A 17643-nucleotide genomic window follows, 5' to 3' on the forward strand; every position below is an offset into this window, starting at 1 on the left:
TAACACTGGCAGGAACAGTATGGGCTTTTATTGATTTGTTCTCTTGTTCTCTGTTCTTGCCCAGAGTGCATCCACCGTTGGCTGCTGCTGGAGACAAGGTAATGGTCTGATGTGAAGTGGCCATTCTTAGGAACTCCATATGTTTTATACATGCTTCATCAGCTTGAGTGACTGAATGCCTCAGGGCCTGAATGCAGTGGATATGGAACACATAACCAGATCTACAGGGAGCCATGAGCACTATTGCATTTAGTCAAATCAATCCTCCATCACTCATCACAAAAAGTGGAGCAACTGCCATGAAAGATATTGCAAGTTACCTGTATGTTTTCAACTTTTTCTTTTCCTCACCATTTTCTGATCACCATTTAGGGTCGAGAGAGATATGAGGGTGAATAAATACCCAAAGGAGGGAACAAATTGAATGGAAGTTTCTCTGAGCTTGGATTAATATTTTAATCACTGTGTCGCTGCATAGAAATGCTATGAATACCAGCTGAAGAAGGGCAGCAGTCTCCACTTCAAAAAAAACCAAACCAAACCAAACCAAACCAAACCAAACTTGATCTATTAACTATGCTCTGGGCTTTGTTTATGGACCAAAATTACTCCAGTATGAAAAATGGTGGGAAATTTGTTTTGTGAAGGTCAGGAATGAGCTGGGTTTGTTACTACTTGGCACGATAAGCAGTTGCAGTACCAGAAAAGAGACTTTCAGTACTTGGGAAACTTTAGAATGAAAACTGAGATGCTGACTGAGCTTAGGTAGTTTCAAGGCTAGGTAACTGCTACAGAAGCATTTTGGGGACAACAATTTTGGACCCATGTGTCTGAAGAGAGATCTAAGGTGAGTTACAGCTTTCTGTGAATTTAACATTCAGAAATTTCCAGGAGGTCCAAAGCATCTTGTAGGATCTTGGTCTGAAATGCCTAACTTTTCAGACACTACACTTGCAGAAGACTTAATTCTTACGCTGATATGCAAATCCTAGGAGGCTGATGAGAGATTCATTGATGTTAGGCACACTACACACATGATCAGAGCTGGTGTTTAAACATCTACAGGATTGGGGTCTAAATTGTTCCTTCAGCAAGCACTTTTGGTATAAATATTTCTTTCAACAGCAAGACTGTTGTTCACAGCACCATCACAATCACATTAGGAAAAACCCTTATCTGTATCTTTTGCCATATCAGTCTCATACTTCCAGTATGTTTCTTTTTTATTTCTGCTCTGCTCCAAGTTTTGAGGAAAGCATTTGTTCTTCAAGTAATATTGGGTCTTTAGTCAGCTTTATCTTGTTCCTCCTGAGGCTGATGATTGCACTGCAGCTGGCACTGTTAGAGAAACATCAGTAATCTGCGGGGTTTTCCCCTTGTCAAGAAGTTTTGAAGGCTGCAAGTTGGTGTCCCTTGAAGTTTAATGCTCTGTATTCTCATAATAGAGGAATTGACAGATTGGAATGCGTTTTAAGGAGCCTAGAATAAAGGGCAAAATCTGTTAAGATGAAGAATTGTAACTAGAAGAATCTTTGTACGGATAAAATAATCATGTTTTGATCATTATAAAACCCTCCTTGACTCTTCAAATGCTAAAACCTCTGTAAGTTTCAGTATCACTGGAAATCTGCACCTGCAGCAACATATTTCTGTAGCCAAAAATAAAAACTGTATCACAGGGAATATTAGTCTTCTCAAAATAGTTAAGCCTTATTCTAATCTGTAATTACTATTCTCCATGGCCGAATAAAGTCTTAGCTTGAAATAGCTGGCCCCCGTGAGTGCACAAACGGTGGCATTTGCTATGAGCAACCTTTGGTTTCACAGCAGCTTCTGCTTGTGATGTGTAACAGCATGTAGAGGGCACATCTGTCAACTGAAGAGGACATGTTGACATCTGCAGCAAAATGGGCACAGAAAACCCGTGCTGTAAAGAATATCCCTTCTGCTCTCCGTGCCCCGAGGATGGACTGAGTATCTCTGGCAGCAGAAGCACTGTTGATAAGGTGCTGTTGACCTTCAGCTGGTGCAGGTCAGCAGGTGTAAGTTGGACTTGGGGAACATAGAGCAGCCACAGCAGCGTAGAGTGTTTGCATAGCGTCACCCAGGTGAGTTGGTATAGCTTCCAGCTTGTTCTTGCGAGCTTTGCAAGCTTGCTTATCGCTAAAGTGTATGTTGAAAGTTCTCAGAGTAGAGCCTGTGTCCACAAAGCTGACTGCCTAAATCTGAACATATCATTGGGAAACAGCATTTCTGCACACTGGCACTCATGCTCAAGAACCGAGGCAGCAAGATTTAAAAAGCTTTGAAGACAAGGCATTAAGCTTTAAATAAGGTGTTTTTTTCCACCCACTTCCTTCGAGAAAGAACGGGAGGCGGGAAGGACCAGCTCTGGCTTGGATTTGCTGGGCGAGAGCTCACCCTGGCGGCCTGTGGGGAGCTTGTCCTTTCAAGAGATCACCTCTGCCAGGTCTTTGCGTGCAAGCACCTGCGTTGTTCCTGCTACTTTAGAGAAATACTTCATCATGGTATTCTCATTTTTGCATTGACCTCATGTTAATCCTCATAATGAGACATTAAGACCGGAAAGAGATGTTTCTAAACGTCTATTCTTTGCACATACGTATGTAAGGGCAACGAAGCTAGTGAAGGGCCCCGAGCGTAAGCTTTATGAGGAAGAGCTGAAGGAACTGGGGTTGTTTAGTCTGGAGAAGAGAAGGTTCAGGGGGGACCTTATCGCTCTCTACAGCTACCTGAAAGGAGGATGGAGTGAGGAGGTGGCTGGTCTCCCAGGTAACAGGACAAGAGGAAACAGCCTCAAGCTGTGCCAAGGGAGGGTTAGACTGGATATTGGGAAAAATTTCTTTGCCAAAAGGGTAGTCAGGCATTGGAACAGGCCGCACAGGGACGTGGTAGAGTCACCATCTCTGGAAGTGTTCAAAAAACCCCGTGTGGATGAGGCCGGTATGTTTTAGTGGTAGACTTGGCAGTCCTGGGTTAATGGCTGGACTTGATCTTAAAGGTCTTTTCCAACCTAGTTGATTGTATGATTCTATGTGTGTATGAATGTATTTAAAATAAGTTTTTCTCTAACTTTTTAATAGGGAAAATATTTTTTTTGGTGGTTATACAGATTGCCACCCTTTTGAAAATGTGTCATGACTTCTCTCGTGTCCCGGAAAGAAGCTCTTTGCAGTACTGCTGGAGAAGGTTAGTAGACAAGCTCTTAGCAACATTCATTTGGTTTGGGGTGGAAGGGACCTTCAAAGGTCATCTAGTCCAACCCCCATACCATGACCAGGGACATCTTCAACTAGATCATGTTGCTCAGAACCACATCTAGGCTGGCCTTAAGTGTCTCCAGGGATAGCTCATCCACTGCCTCTCTGGGCAACCTGTGCCAATATTTTACCACCCTTTTTGTAAAGAATTTCTTCCAGCCTGAATCTCCCCTCTTTTAGTTTAAAACTGTTACCCCTTGTCCTATTGCAAACATTCATTTGTGCTAGGAAAAAAAGTGCTTATTCCGCCAGAGACATCATAAGTAAACTGCAGTACCCTGTGAACTCTAAACCTGTTCACTGTACAGAAACAAGTACCAGGATCTCAGTGAATAGCTGGGGGTATAATTTATTTATCTTTGGCTTTTGTTTCTTATACATGAGGTCAAACCCAATGTGCCTGGAAAATAAATATATAAAATATTAGAAAAAAAAAACTTTGAACTTTCTTAGGGTAAAGCAAAATACTTTCTTTTGTAATTGTTGTGAAATCCAGGTTTATATCAATGTAAAACCAGCATAACAATTGTATGTCCAAATATATTTAAAAAGAAGGAAGATCCTTATACTGGGACTGTGAAATGTATTTTAAGTATGAGACCACATTTTTTTTTTCTTACTATGAATGAGGATAGTTGATATTGACCAGTTGGAGCCGAGTCTATCCAAGAAGTCACCTTGGCCAAGCCAGGTATACCTCGAACTCAGGCCACATGAGGACTAGGGCACAGGCCTAAGCTTAAATGCAGCTCGAAAGCCAAAGTGAGAGAGGTGTGCGGGTGGATGGAGAAGATAAGGCTTCTCACAGCTGTTCTCACAGAGCCCTTGTCCCTGTTACACAGCTGTGTCATATCAGAGCATAGCTTGAATGCTGGCAGCTGAAGTCTAGGGGGTGGATGGATGACACTGATAAAAATTTTATAGGAGAGGAAGGTTGCAGGCTGCTCAAGGTATTTGCAACCTATTTGTTTTCTTAAAGTTTTGATCCTGAAATTATATTTACTATTTTGAGTTGGGGTAGTGAGGCATTCTGGCTTTTAGATGTTCTAGCTATGCAGACAAGTATGAAATCTTTCTCTTCTTACTGCTACTATGGCATGAATTCAGGAAACTTCAATAACCCCTTGTACTTTCATTAGTCAAGTGCTGCATAGCATGAGCAGCTTGGTAACTGAGCTACAAGATAACATAATGAAAAAGAAATATATTGATCATGACAAAGCTTTTTTTTTCTCTAGGATGTGTTATTCTTCTCCACTGGATTTGGTTTCTTGGTCCCATATTATACTAAACACAAAACTTATTTTCAGCTCTTTTCTATGATACTAGGCCATCTTTTCTATTTCTGGGCCAAATGATTTAATTATTGCATGCAAAGTGGAACAGCTTTAACAAGGGTGAGTAAGAATATTTGTTGTTTGAATGCTGAGGATTACATGCTCGGCTACTTTTCTGACGTACTTTTAGCCTGGCATTTCTCAGTCATTGTAAGTGCTAATTTATTTGGTGCTCTGCTCCATCTCTTGATGTATGAATGTTTCATCCGTAGCCGCCTCGCTATCCTTATGTATTAGGCACTTTTATTTTTTTTTCAGCCTTTCTGAAAAGCGTATGTTTCTTTTGGTGGCAAGGCTGTTGAAAATTGTTTCCTTGCCAGCATGAATCCTGCAGATTCCAGGATAGTCTTTCTCTTGAACATCCTACGTGAAGTAGGATGGAATATTTAATAGGAGAAAGGGTGCATCTCCTAAGATAAAGGTACTTTTTACAAGGGCATGTAGTGACTGGACACTTTAAACTGAAAGAAGGTAAATTCAGACCAGGTATTAGGAAGAAATTATTTGCTATGAGGGTGGTGAGGCACTGGCAGAGGTTGCCCAGAGAAGTTGTGGCTGCCCCATCCCTGGCAGTGTTCAAGGCCAGGTTGGACGAGGCTTGGAGCAACCTGGTCTAGGGGAAGGTGTCGCTGCCTATGCCGGGGGGCTGGAACTAGATGATCTTGAAAGTCTCTTCCAACCCAAGCCATTCTGTGATAAACGGTGTTGGTAGGATAAGAGTATCCTAGCTAGGTGATGAGTTGCAAGCCTAGCTATAGGATGCAACACTGCTTAGACTGTAGCTATGTGCTGATAGAAGTTGTAAAAAACATTTACAAAGCAGTTGTTTTTGTCATCTTTTATTCATTTCTACCTGAAAGGAAGCAAATTAGCATGCAGTTGGAACTCGGTACTCTAAAAGCAAAGTGATTTTTATAGTGTATGACAGCTACTATGACATGTTCTTGAGAGCTACTATGCAGTTCTTTGACTCACAGGTAATAGTCAGCAATCTAATACTCATGGATGCTACAGTAAATACCTCTGTGCTATTATCTGAAGCTATGATATGGATTCTGTGGATTGAATAAAAAGTAGTTTTGAGAATTTTATATGATAATGCTTCCTCCCTCCCCCCCCCCGCTTGTATCCAGCAGGCAGCAGGTAACAGGTTGTGATAACACCTGTAGGCATCATTATGGGACAAAAGCAGACAATAATAAAATTTAGGACAGAAAAATCTGTCAAGATGCTGTGTAAGATAAACTGCTGTCATGCCTGAGTTAGGCTCATTAAAGCTGTGGGGGAGAGGGGAGAATGAATCTTCTGCAGTCTCCCAAAAGACAGGAGCAGTCAAAAGAGACATCCTGAAATCTGTTGTTACCAGATGACTCAGTTCTCCAGCTACAAGACCTAGATGCTTTTGTATAAGTGAATGCTTCTTGCAGTGAGTTTTTATTAATAGCAATGCTAAATATGCCATTGGTTTAAAGAAGCAGCAGAATGCAGGGGATGATGTGCTGAAATTATCAATTTTATGACACTAATGAACTCTTTGTAAGGATTGGCAGTAGATTTTTAAGATTGAATGTGTCTGTCTATGGCTTTAGGTTTTTCTGAGTAACTCCTGTTTTAAGAATGGTATGTTAATAGGCTGAACAGTGTGTTAATAGATTTTTTGTGTATATATTGGAGTAGAATTTTAAAGGGACCCATTATCTGAATTTATATCTATCAATAGGCACACAGATTTTCAAAATATGTCAGTACTCAATAGGACATGAGAGGCAAATCTTAAGCCAGACTTCAAATTCAGTCTGCACCTAGCAAGTCCTTATTACTGTTATTAAGTGAGAGCTGCTAAGCATTTAACAGTTCTGGAAGCATTGTCTGTAGTGGTCAACTCGCCCATTCCCACTGATATTTAGGCAAAACTATTGATTTCAGATGAGCATGATCAAGCCTCTAAGGTCTCATTGCATCATTTTGTCACTCAACAATGTATGTTACACTACAGTGATAGAGATCTCTTACAGTTTAATATACTATTCTGTAAGTATTACCATGTTGATACTGAATTTTCCTGAATTCTGAAATGCATAAGAAATTTTGTATCTCTTACATTTTTTTGTAAGGTTGATCTAGAAGAGACAGGAAGATATCTTCAGCTATTTGCCAAAAATTGATTTCCATGAGAAATGCTTGAATTGTACACTAGAAACTAAGGGTAGACTAGAAAGTAAGATCCTTCAGGTAGGGTGAATTATCATTGGTTTAAAGAGTGATGGTGTTTCCTGGCAGACTCATAAGAAACGTTTTTAGTGTTTAATTCATGCAATACGTGCACCATGAGCTTGCCAGATGCATGGTGACACTCTGGATGTCTGTAATGCCATGTTTCCTCTGCGTACAATTCTTATCAATAAGAAGATCCCAGAATAAACTGGCTGATTGGCTTTATAGTGCTCTTGCTCTGTGCTGATTACAATATGTAATTCACTCGCCACGTTTGGTCAGCAGATAGATATGGACATCATACTGTTTGCCAAGGCCATGCCCTCCCTGACTAGAGAATGACTTGCCAGTGATTGCCGTCACTGATGGTATTTCTAGTGTGCTTCTGTGAAACCGTTGTCATCAACCCAGCAATTGTGCAGTAAGTTCTACAACATATGGTTCAATTCTTTAAGATATTGAGATTCCTCATCAGGGCATCTGCTGCTTCATATGTCAGAAAACAGAGGAAAAAGGCAAATATGTATTTAATTTCATGTTAGAAAATGCAGAGAGTATGAAAACCACTATAAATTGACTGTCTATTTACTCTTTGTGAAGTGAAATAGTCTGAACCTTCTTCCAATAAAGCTGATGATAGGGTCCAGAAATGGCTCGGATTGCAGACTGAAGCTGTACCAATTTTATCTGAGAGATCTCTGTAATTGCAGCAGTAGAGTGACTGCAAATTCATGCTGCTTAGTAACGTTATGGACAGAGCTATGAGGAAGGAATTGTACTTTTAAACATGTACTTACTTTCACTGACTTCTCTATTTGAATGTCATTTGCTACTTGCATTTACTTGCTATTTTAGCATTGTGCCCTGGCAAGACATAGTTCCTGCATCCTGTGTTCATTGAACTTGTGCCTGTGAAGCCTTACCTCAGTGAATAACTTTGTGTGAGGAGCAGTTAAGTCTTCAAGGATGCTGCTATGTCAAGCATATCCATAAATCTTCGCAGGTTCCAAACACAGTCTAGTTATGCTAAAGTTAGTTACAAGTGCAGTGTAACTGTGATGCAGTGTAACTTAATGGATTTTGTGGAGAGGATGTACAGGCTTCCCCATTGAAGGGGAGCCATGCAGGGGGATAGATAACAGATACTAATCACCTTTAAGGAACATAACAATATGATGCATCCATCTTCACCTAACTTAATATTTATGCTCTCATATTCTCATGTTTATAGGTGGTAACATTATCAAAAGTACCTGTTTATCAACAGAAAGTTGAAACAGAAATCAACTGAAAAGTTTAATTCCATGCATGTACTGTCAAATGTAGGCTCAAAAGAGGAAATGTCTTTCAACCAGTGAATAAAGCAATCCTGCTTTTGCCAGGTCTTAGTGCTGTAAAATGGTGCGTGGAGGGAATCCATGAAAAACTACAGGAGATGGGTAGAATCTCCAGAAAGAAAATAAAGTAGTGGCTGAAGTGATTTTTAGGAGGAAGATAAATTAAAATATTCATACACCTGATCGCTCTCTAGAAAATATGGGCTAAATGAAAGATTTTTACACTTAAGAAGAAAACCCATGATTCTATGATTTTCTGACTCTTAGGATCAAGTCTCATGTAGCTAAGATGTGGAGGGTCAGATCTATTTGATTAAATTCTTCAAAGATTTTCACAGGATGCAGAACAGACATGGCTGCCCTTGACTTCTGTTGTCTTCAATGAGTGTGCATCGTACTACAGCTAAAGTAGTATCTGCAGAGCTAAATATGTATCCCAAGACTTTAATATTTTAATGGTGGAGTCATAATTGTAATACAGTCTTCTGAGTATTGAGGAATAAGTTTAGTTTGTGTTTTTTTTCTTCCTGAAATTGATATATGCCTATTTTTCATTTGTAGCAAGATAAGATTGTTTTAATGCCAAAAAGCATGGGGTTTTAAATTAATTTAATTAAAATTGAGAGTTCTATCTCAGGGTGTGTTTTTAAAGTTATATATGTAGATACACAGATGTGATTATTTGTTAATGATTTGATTTTGGGCCAAAGTAGGAGACCATGTTTAAAAAATAAAATAGCTGACTGCCAGGTTACTAAACCAAATTTAAATTGCCTATAAAAAGAATGCTGCCTATAAAAAGAATGCCACCTATAAAAAGAGAGCCATACCACACTATCAAGTTTGAAGCACTGAGATTTTGTTGTTGTTGCTTTGAAGTGCCTCTTTTCCCTAACTATGTGAAGGTTATTTGTTTCAGTCAAATTAGAATAAAATTAAGGGAAAAGTTTTCTAAGCACAAGATATTACAGACAGTTAATTTGATTTGGGTAGAACAGGTGTGTATTATAAGGATCAGAGAAGAGTCAGCAGTATGATGAGGGTATTCTCCTTTGTATTTGTGCTAAGGCTATGAAAAGGTTACATAAGTGTAATTAAGCTGTGTGGGCACTTAATTTGATAGGAGTTCATATTTAGCTTTAGAATAGAAAAGGTATCTTGATACAGGGTAAACTGCAATGAAACTTTCTTAAACCAACATAATAATTTTATATGGCTTTAATCACAGCATCTGAATAAACTGGATGAAGTTAAACCAGCGCAATTTTTCCCAAGTAAAATAAGGCCGGAGAACACCTGTACATTTCTCTAAGAGGGTGTAAGTTAAAGAGGGGCTGGAAATGGGAGGCTGTATCCTATGTGCTACAAATGTCCCTCTGAAAATCTGCTTGACTGTGGCTATGCTGCAAGTCTCTGCAGAGTTTGCATCTGCTCAATAGGGACTTGGCTACACCTCCCTGAGGGTACCACTGGGCAAAGCCCCAGCCAGCCCAGTGGGCTATGGTATGGTATACAAAGCTTGTATTCATGTCATGTTTCAATGTAACTTTATTTGCTCAGTTAACTTTATTCAGGCAACCAAACTGTCCATCAAAATTAATTCTTTTTTATTTACAGACAAAATTTCTCTTTGCTTGCTTGTGTTCAGGAAAAGAAATGGTTTCAGTAATTCAGTAATTGTTGTGTGTGTAGTTTTTTTGACTTGAGATTTTTTTGTTGGGTGAAAGATAGTTCCCTTTTTGCTGCTATGCAAATCACACTTTCCATGGCAAGATTAATCTTTTAGTTGGAGGTCAAAGGCAGTTGGCAGAGTTTTCAAGTCATCTGAAGAATAGTAAAAAGTCAGGGCTATATATAAAGTGCTGAGCAGTAAGTGACATATAATTATATGATCACCTTACCTAAATTTGTCTGTAAAGGAAATAACGTTTTGTGGTATGTTAAGAATTTGAAACCTTATTCAAGTTTCATTAGTCTCTTTAATGATTGACAGCTCTTCCCCATTTCCCCCAGGCTCTTCAAATTTATTGCCAACATTATCTTTGCCTAGCTGAATGAGTGAAAACAACCCAATTCCCTAAGTACAGGGCAGGAATCCTGCTGGCTGATAGTTCACAGCCTCTTGTTTCTTGCCTGCTCATAAACATGCTGAAAATAAGATTATGGGATGAGTGTTTACTGGGCTCTGGTTGGGTATAGTAGGGGAAAAAAAAACCCAGTCCTGCTTAGTCTCATGACATGATGTGACATGTCATGCTGGTAATTGAGTCAGTCATGTGGAGGGGTTCTAGTGATGGAGAGCCAAAATAGCAAGAGCTATGATACCTTCTCTTTCTGCAGCCCTAAGGTGAGGCATGCCTTGGGGAATAAATTTCCTAGCTCCTTTGCTTGGAACTCCTTGGTGGCCACTTTTTGAGATTGAAAGGGCAGTGTCAACTGGTGTAACCTGAAGGGCACTCTGTCCCATGCCTGCTTGTCTATGCAGTCCAGAAATATTCTTTGCTCTTTGAACTATTCTGATTGAGATTAGTATAATATAGAGCTACCTTTCCAGTACTTCCGCTGTTTGGTGGGACAGCACCAGGTTGTGTATAGGTTTATAGGTTAATTTACTTTGCCCAGAGGCAGATATATTGAATTATTAGCTAGGAGCAGAATAAAATAGCGCATGAGAACTCTGGGCTGATGCAGCTGGATTAGTTTTCAGATGACTTGGAAGCAGTTCATGCAGTAGAGACCAGGGTAACCATTTTTTTGGTCTAGATATATGTGGGCCCTGCTTCTTGTGATATGTCATTTGACCAGAGCTTGCTCCCTGGCATTATTATGTGACAAAGCTAGAAGGATGTCCCTCCAACAACTCCTGCTGAAGGAGGGGAAAAATGCCTGCATTAAGTTGTGACCTGTTGCAAGTGCTGAAGTCAATAGGTTTTTTTTTTTTTCCCCTCCTTCTGCCATGTTAGAGATGAATTGTCAGGAACACACTGAAAGTGGGGATAGAAAATCCTCTGTCCTAGCGTAAGGTGTGATGAAATAATGTCTTGATTCTCATAGGAGTGATATATGCATCTTGGGACTGCCCTGGCCAAATCAAAGGTATATCTACACCTTTTTGGCCAGGTGTTTGTTTACAATGCAAAATAGAATTAGATGTAGTTTCATGGGGTAGAACAGGCCCCAGTGGATTTGTCTTGGCTCTGGATAATTTCTGAGGGTTAAACAACCTTATGGAAGAGCTACTGGGAATGGTTGAGTGCCATGCCAGTTAGACATGCCCAGGATGTGACCCATCTTTCTTCCAGGCTGTTTGGCTGTCTCTGTACTGTTCTTCTTCGCATTTCCTATCCACTGCGAATTTAGATACAGATAGATTTGGCTTTGTCTGCTTTGACAGCATTATTATTTTGAGATCTGGTATAAAATAATTCAAGATTTCTTATTTTTTACCTTGCAGACTCAGACTTCCCTTTGGACCAGATGTTGGTTAAGTGCTCACCTGTCACATAACAGCTAGCATGTACTACACTGGATAGCATTAACAGAGCTTCTAACTCCTCTGGTATGTTTGTTTTGAAGTGAATATATAGTTAAAAATGTACTTAATATAAAAATCAAGGTTCTTTTTTAATTGTTATTTAATCTTCTCTTCAGTACGAGATTAGGCTGTAAAGCTAGGAAGTTGGGGAAAAGCAGTTACAAAACTTGCATCCCTGTTCAGGTTTGCTTGATAATACTGGATTTGGTTTTTTGAAGAGGGTTTTTTTTTAGAGTTTTGGCATGTTTTTAGGATGTCTGATGTAATGGCTGGAAAAATGTACCAGAATTCACATGGCGAGGTGCATCGATGCTAAGCTGTGCCTCTTGGGTTACCAGAAAATCTCATAACTTGTTTGGATTAAACTTTTGTGAGGAGGTATGGCTCACAAATGCTCACCAGGCAGAACCAAATAGTATCTACCCTACCCAGCTCCACTATGGAAGTGGAACATTTAAAATATTCAGCTCTGGTTTATATTGGAGTTTGTGAGGAACGTTACTGAGACTAATGTTTCCTATTTCAGTTGCTTTGTTTTTATACTCTTGTTTTAACCATGTATTTGCATGCATAGGTAGTGTGTGCTTACATTCTTGCTTTTCCACACTGAATGTGGCAAATCCACTTCAAATGGTGTTAGCATTACCACAACAAAGCAAAGGAAGAGAACGAGTAACTCCGGGAAAAGATTTTTCTCCAAAGTTAAAGCTGCTTTTCCCAAATAGTTGCATGTAAACACAGTTCCACCTGTTTTTAAACACCACTTCCCCCTCAGAAAAAACACATAAGGTTTTAATACTTGTAACAATTTTCCATACGGAAACATTGGCTGGAGAGAGAGTTACTGGCGGGCTAAAGGGCCTGTAACAGGGTACTGTTTCATAGGGGACTTGGGTCAATAATCCCTAAAAACTGTCGTCAGCATCTAATGGTTCTGTGGCCTTTAAAGCAAAATAATTTTGACAAACACATTTAGGAAAACTTGTGTAAGCAGGCAATATATTAAAGATGAAGAATGTAACATTCCTCAGAATCTTTTAAGGCATTAAGAAAGACTTCCTATCCTTTCACAATGGACTGCTTCTGTGTTGCTTTTTCCCATTCTCTGTTAGTCCAGGGTCATTCACCTCTGTAATAAACAGCTGTCTGATACAATCTGTCAAATGGTTTTATTGCTTATGAAGCTATTCTGTTTGGAACAGCATACCACAGAAGCCCCATTAAGACATCATCAGCTTTCCTAGCATTGCATTTTAATTTAATTCAGTGGGACTTTAACAAATTGTAGCATCTGTGTCGTGGTTTAAACCCAGTCAGGTAATTCGTTCGCTCACTTCCCCCCCCTTTCCCTCCCCCTGCTCTCGGAGGGACGGAGAGGAGAATCAAAAGAATGCAACTCCCACGGGTTGAGATAAGAACAGTTTAGTAACTAAGGTATAACACAAATCACTACTGCTACTACCAATAATAACAATGATAATAGAAATAACAAGGGAAGAGAATACAACACCTCACCACCAACCAACTGATAACTCGGTCCCCCAGTCCCCGACCAAGCACCGACCCATACCTCCTCCAACCCTGCCGTCTCCCAGCCCTTCCGGCTAACTCCCAGTTACATCCTGGGCATGACGTGCTGTGGTATGGAATACCTCTTTGGTCAGTTTGGGTCAGGTGTCCTGTCTCTGCTTCCTCCTGGCTTCCCCTCCTCCCTGGCAGAGCATGAGGCTCACAAAGTCCTTGGCCAAACCAAAACATCCTTGTTATCAGCTCTGTTCCCGAGCTGAAAGTCAAAACACAGCACTGCACCAGCTACCAAGAAGGAGAAAAATGACTGCTACTGCTGAACCCAGGACATTATCCACCCCTTATTCCATACCATTCACATCATGCTCAGATCCCACATTTTCAATATACCATCACTCTTATCTTAGTGCATGGACCAGTCCCTATAAAGCTGCTGAGTCCATCTGGTCCATGATGTCAGTCTCCATCTCTTGTACCATTCTTCTAGAGCAGGAGAGACTGTGTGCAGTGTTCACACTCATGAATAACTAGGGCAATAGTGTCCATTGCTAAGTCCACCCCTCGATCTTGAGTCCATGTCTATGTTGCATCTCTGCCCTGATGGCTTGAAGTCCCATGGGCCCACCCGGCTCAAAATAATTCACTGTCCCCTTCAGCAGTTTCTGCAGCTTGTTGCTGGGGACTCCATACAGCTGCCTTCCATCTCCAATGCTTCCAAAGCACTGGAGGGGCCCAGTGGACTAGATACTTGCCCATACTGTCCCACACACCCTGCCACTCATGACTGTCCAGCCTTGGGGAAAATCTCTTGGTCCCCCTATATTGTTGTCTAACCCCAGACAAGACCCAAACCTGACTCTGCTTAACATTTGAGATCAGACAAAATGGTTGTGGGTAGAACACACCCTGTATGTGTGCCAACATGCTGATCCCCATCACAATCAGCAGGCAGGTCCCAAGGATACCCAAAGGCCATTCAAAACCCTCAGACCTGTCAAACGATGCTGCTGTACTTGTCACTGGGGCTGGTGTAGCTGCTGTGCTTGCCGGCTCTTCCACCGCCAGCTTCTCTTTTCCTGAGTCCAGCTCTTCCTCCTCTGCCTTGCTGGGAAGTGCTGCGTGGTCTCCTGCATCCTCCTGGGGCTCGGCGGGCGGCTTCCGGGGGATGCTCTCGGCCGTCGCGGGGCTGGGCTCCTCCGCCGCCTTCTCCCGCTGCTCGGCAGCCGCCTCCTTCTGCTCCTCGACCGCCCCGACCTCCTCCACCGGCAGCCGTCCCCTGGCGGCCTCCGGCCCCGCTCCCGCCGCCGCTTGGTCCCCGGGGCCGCTCTCCCGGGCCGCTTCAGCAGCCGCCGGCTCCCGGGACCGCTCCCCCTCAGTTCCCCGCAGCCTCACGAAGATGGAGAGTAGGGTGAGGGCCAGGACGGTGAAGAGCAGCCGGACGGCCAGGTACAAGTCCACGGCCACGTCCGTCCCGCCCTGCTGCTGGAGCCCACCCGTGTTACAAGCCATTGCCATAAAGCACAGTGAGACAAGAACCTTAGCCCAGGCCCCACACTTGATAAACACTATCACAGCAAATACCAGCTCTACGTAAGTTACAACATTCTGAAGCTGTGAGATCAAGTGAAACAACTCTGAGAGCCAATAAATCGTCATTGTGATGAGTGACTATTAATCCAGTCAAATCTGTAGTTATCTCAACCCTTCGAGCCCCACGTTGGGCGCCAAAAGAACTGTCGTGGTTTAAACCCAGTCAGGTAATTCGTTCGCTCACTTCCCCCCCCCCCCTTTCTTGCCCTCCCCCTGCTCTCGGAGGGACGGAGAGGAGAATCAAAAGAATGCAACTCCCACGGGTTGAGATAAGAACAGTTTAGTAACCAAGGTATAACACAAATCACTACTGCTACTACCAATAATAACAATGATAATAGAAATAACAAGGGAAGAGAATACAACACCTCACCACCAACCAACTGATAACTCGGTCCCCCAGTCCCCGACCAAGCACCGACCCATACCTCCTCCAACCCTGCCGTCTCCCAGCCCTTCCGGCTAACTCCCAGTTACATCCTGGGCATGACGTGCTGTGGTATGGAATACCTCTTTGGTCAGTTTGGGTCAGGTGTCCTGTCTCTGCTTCCTCCTGGCTTCCCCTCCTCCCTGGCAGAGCATGAGGCTCACAAAGTCCTTGGCCAAACCAAAACATCCTTGTTATCAGCTCTGTTCCCGAGCTGAAAGTCAAAACACAGCACTGCACCAGCTACCAAGAAGGAGAAAAATGACTGCTACTGCTGAACCCAGGACAATCTGTTAGTCCAGTCTTAGGCTTTACTTGAAGACTATACTAGCTGATTAGAAATCCACCCCACAATCACTTCAGTGAAGGAGTGTCTTTATTAGCCAAGTGGTTTCTGAGGTGATGAGTGCTCTAAGTAATCACAGATGTGAGAAGGAGCTGAGAGGGCTGAGCAGGCTGCAGGGAGATTTGCATGTTTACCTGTGTGAACAAAACTATGAAAAGCAAAGAAATTAGGTAGAGGTGTAATTATAGGTCTCACTTGTCATACATGGCATATGTGAAACACTTAACAGGTCCCCAAAGGTGTTTTATGTATGTGTGTATGGAGATTACATGGCATCTATGTCTTGAACCTTCAACAGGTGTTTATGAACTGGGGATAATATGTACTTAATTACTCCTGGTCACAAAATTCAGCCAAAAGTAAAACATCTAGTTCATAAGCATTCTGTTTATCTTGAAAAAAATTGTGTATATTATCTGCACTCAGACCTTAGTTAATCCTACAAGTCCTGAACAGTAAGTAGTAGAATGCCAGATATAAATCAGGGTATACAGTCTGTACTTCACACAGCTGCATGCCTTTTTGGTTTTAGGTCTACGCTATTTCTTGCTCTACTCATGAAGTTAGATGGCCCTCTGAGATTCTTCTTTGAAGGATAATTCTTCTGTAAAGCTCTTTATGTTGGGTGTGAGCTTTTCTTTTTTAATTGTCAGCCATACCTAAACACCTTTCAGTTTGTATCAGGAAAGTGTCACATTTGTGGTCAATTCTGACAACAACATGAGGGAAAGTCTGGGTTCTTTTGTGCATTGTGTAAAGTATTGGATACCTCCTGTTTAGTCATTGGTCCATCACTTAGACCGATCTGATTAAGAAGGGACACTTAAAGTTATATTGGCCTGTAGGATTATATTTCAAATTAAGTGCAGTTGTAGGTTGACTTCTACTTCTGTATACCCAATTCTGTTTATATAAGAACTGATATAACTTCTGGAAGAAGGAATGCATATTCCTGTATCTTCTATAGACCCCAAATAAAGGCAAATGAATTTCCATGTGAGATTCTTCATGCCAGTTTACATTACCACATATTTTCCAGTATTTGAGTCATTACTCAGAGACCAGCAGACAAGGGAAAGGACAGAGTTGTCTGAAGTTGAGTTGTTTAACAACTTATTTTTAAACACTACCACCTCATGTTTTAGTTCTGTCTCCAGTCTTGCTGCTAACACTTCGGGATTACTTTGATTTGTGTGAACAACCCTCTGGCCTAACAGGTAAGCAAAAAGTAATCCCCCCATTCCCCCTGAAAGCTGCTATGGTGAACAGAATAGCATATAGAAAACAAGATTTTTTTAATTTGTATCACATACCTCCAGAATATGCTAGCATTACAAAAGCATATTGCCTGACATGTGGGGAGGATGATCTCTGAAAGCGCTGCGACTAGACACTCAAGCATACATCTCCCTTTCTAAGTCAGTCCTGGCTACCTGTGGAGCTGACTGCAGCAAAAAAGAGAGTTTCTACCCACAATAGTGGTTTCTACATTCAAGGCCCTGTCTTGCACATGCTTGCAGAAGAAATAGAAATACTGTCATTCTAGTTTAATAGTAAGAAAAAAAAAAAAAAAAGTGAAAGTTCAAAGTATTTGGGTTTCAAAGAGTCAGTGACAGTGCTATAAGCACTTTATTACCTTTTTAGAGGTAAGTTTTCTAACCTTAATGCTGGTGTCATAGTAGAGGAACATAAATCCCTGGCCCTGCAGTATTCTTTCTGCTTATGCCACAACAGCAACACCTCCACTGACTGCTGGAAATGGCTTTTCTGCTACTGCTCCTTCTTGTATTATTCAGAGCAGTTCTTGTAACTCTTCCTTGAGAATGCCTCACCTACTGATGTGGTTATTGTTCACGATATTTACAGTCCTGGGACTTGGAGACCAGGCTAGGCTGTGTTCAGGAGAGGAACAATGTGCCTTTTGCCATTAATTTCAATTGAATTGCACATGGGATTAATTAGCCCATAGGCTGGAGTGGAGAAGCTGTCCAGTTCTAATGCATTTTTGCTTTGTTGAAGGCGATTGATTAATTAGGGATTTGGATGAAC

General features: G+C 41.5%; 2 long non-coding RNA genes across 2 annotated transcripts; one reads left to right on the forward strand and one right to left on the reverse strand.

The window, feature by feature from the left end:
* LOC130605243 (uncharacterized) lies at positions 1 to 514 on the reverse strand. The gene is made up of 2 exons (XR_008973644.1): positions 321 to 514; positions 1 to 187 (listed from the first exon to the last, which is right to left on the reverse strand). It is a non-coding gene; the product is annotated as an uncharacterized LOC130605243 (long non-coding RNA).
* Positions 515 to 3944: 3430 nt separating this feature from the next.
* Positions 3945 to 11713, forward strand: LOC130605242 (uncharacterized). Its single transcript, XR_008973643.1, has 2 exons — positions 3945 to 4678; positions 11624 to 11713. It is a non-coding gene; the product is annotated as an uncharacterized LOC130605242 (long non-coding RNA).
* The last annotated feature ends 5930 nt before the right edge of the window (positions 11714 to 17643 follow it).

This window comes from Pezoporus wallicus, unplaced genomic scaffold (assembly GCF_028554395.1).
Source record: "Pezoporus wallicus isolate ANWC-B61680 ecotype Strahan unplaced genomic scaffold, APGP_CSIRO_Pwel_v1 contig_2871, whole genome shotgun sequence".
Classification (NCBI taxonomy): domain Eukaryota; kingdom Metazoa; phylum Chordata; class Aves; order Psittaciformes; family Psittacidae; genus Pezoporus; species Pezoporus wallicus.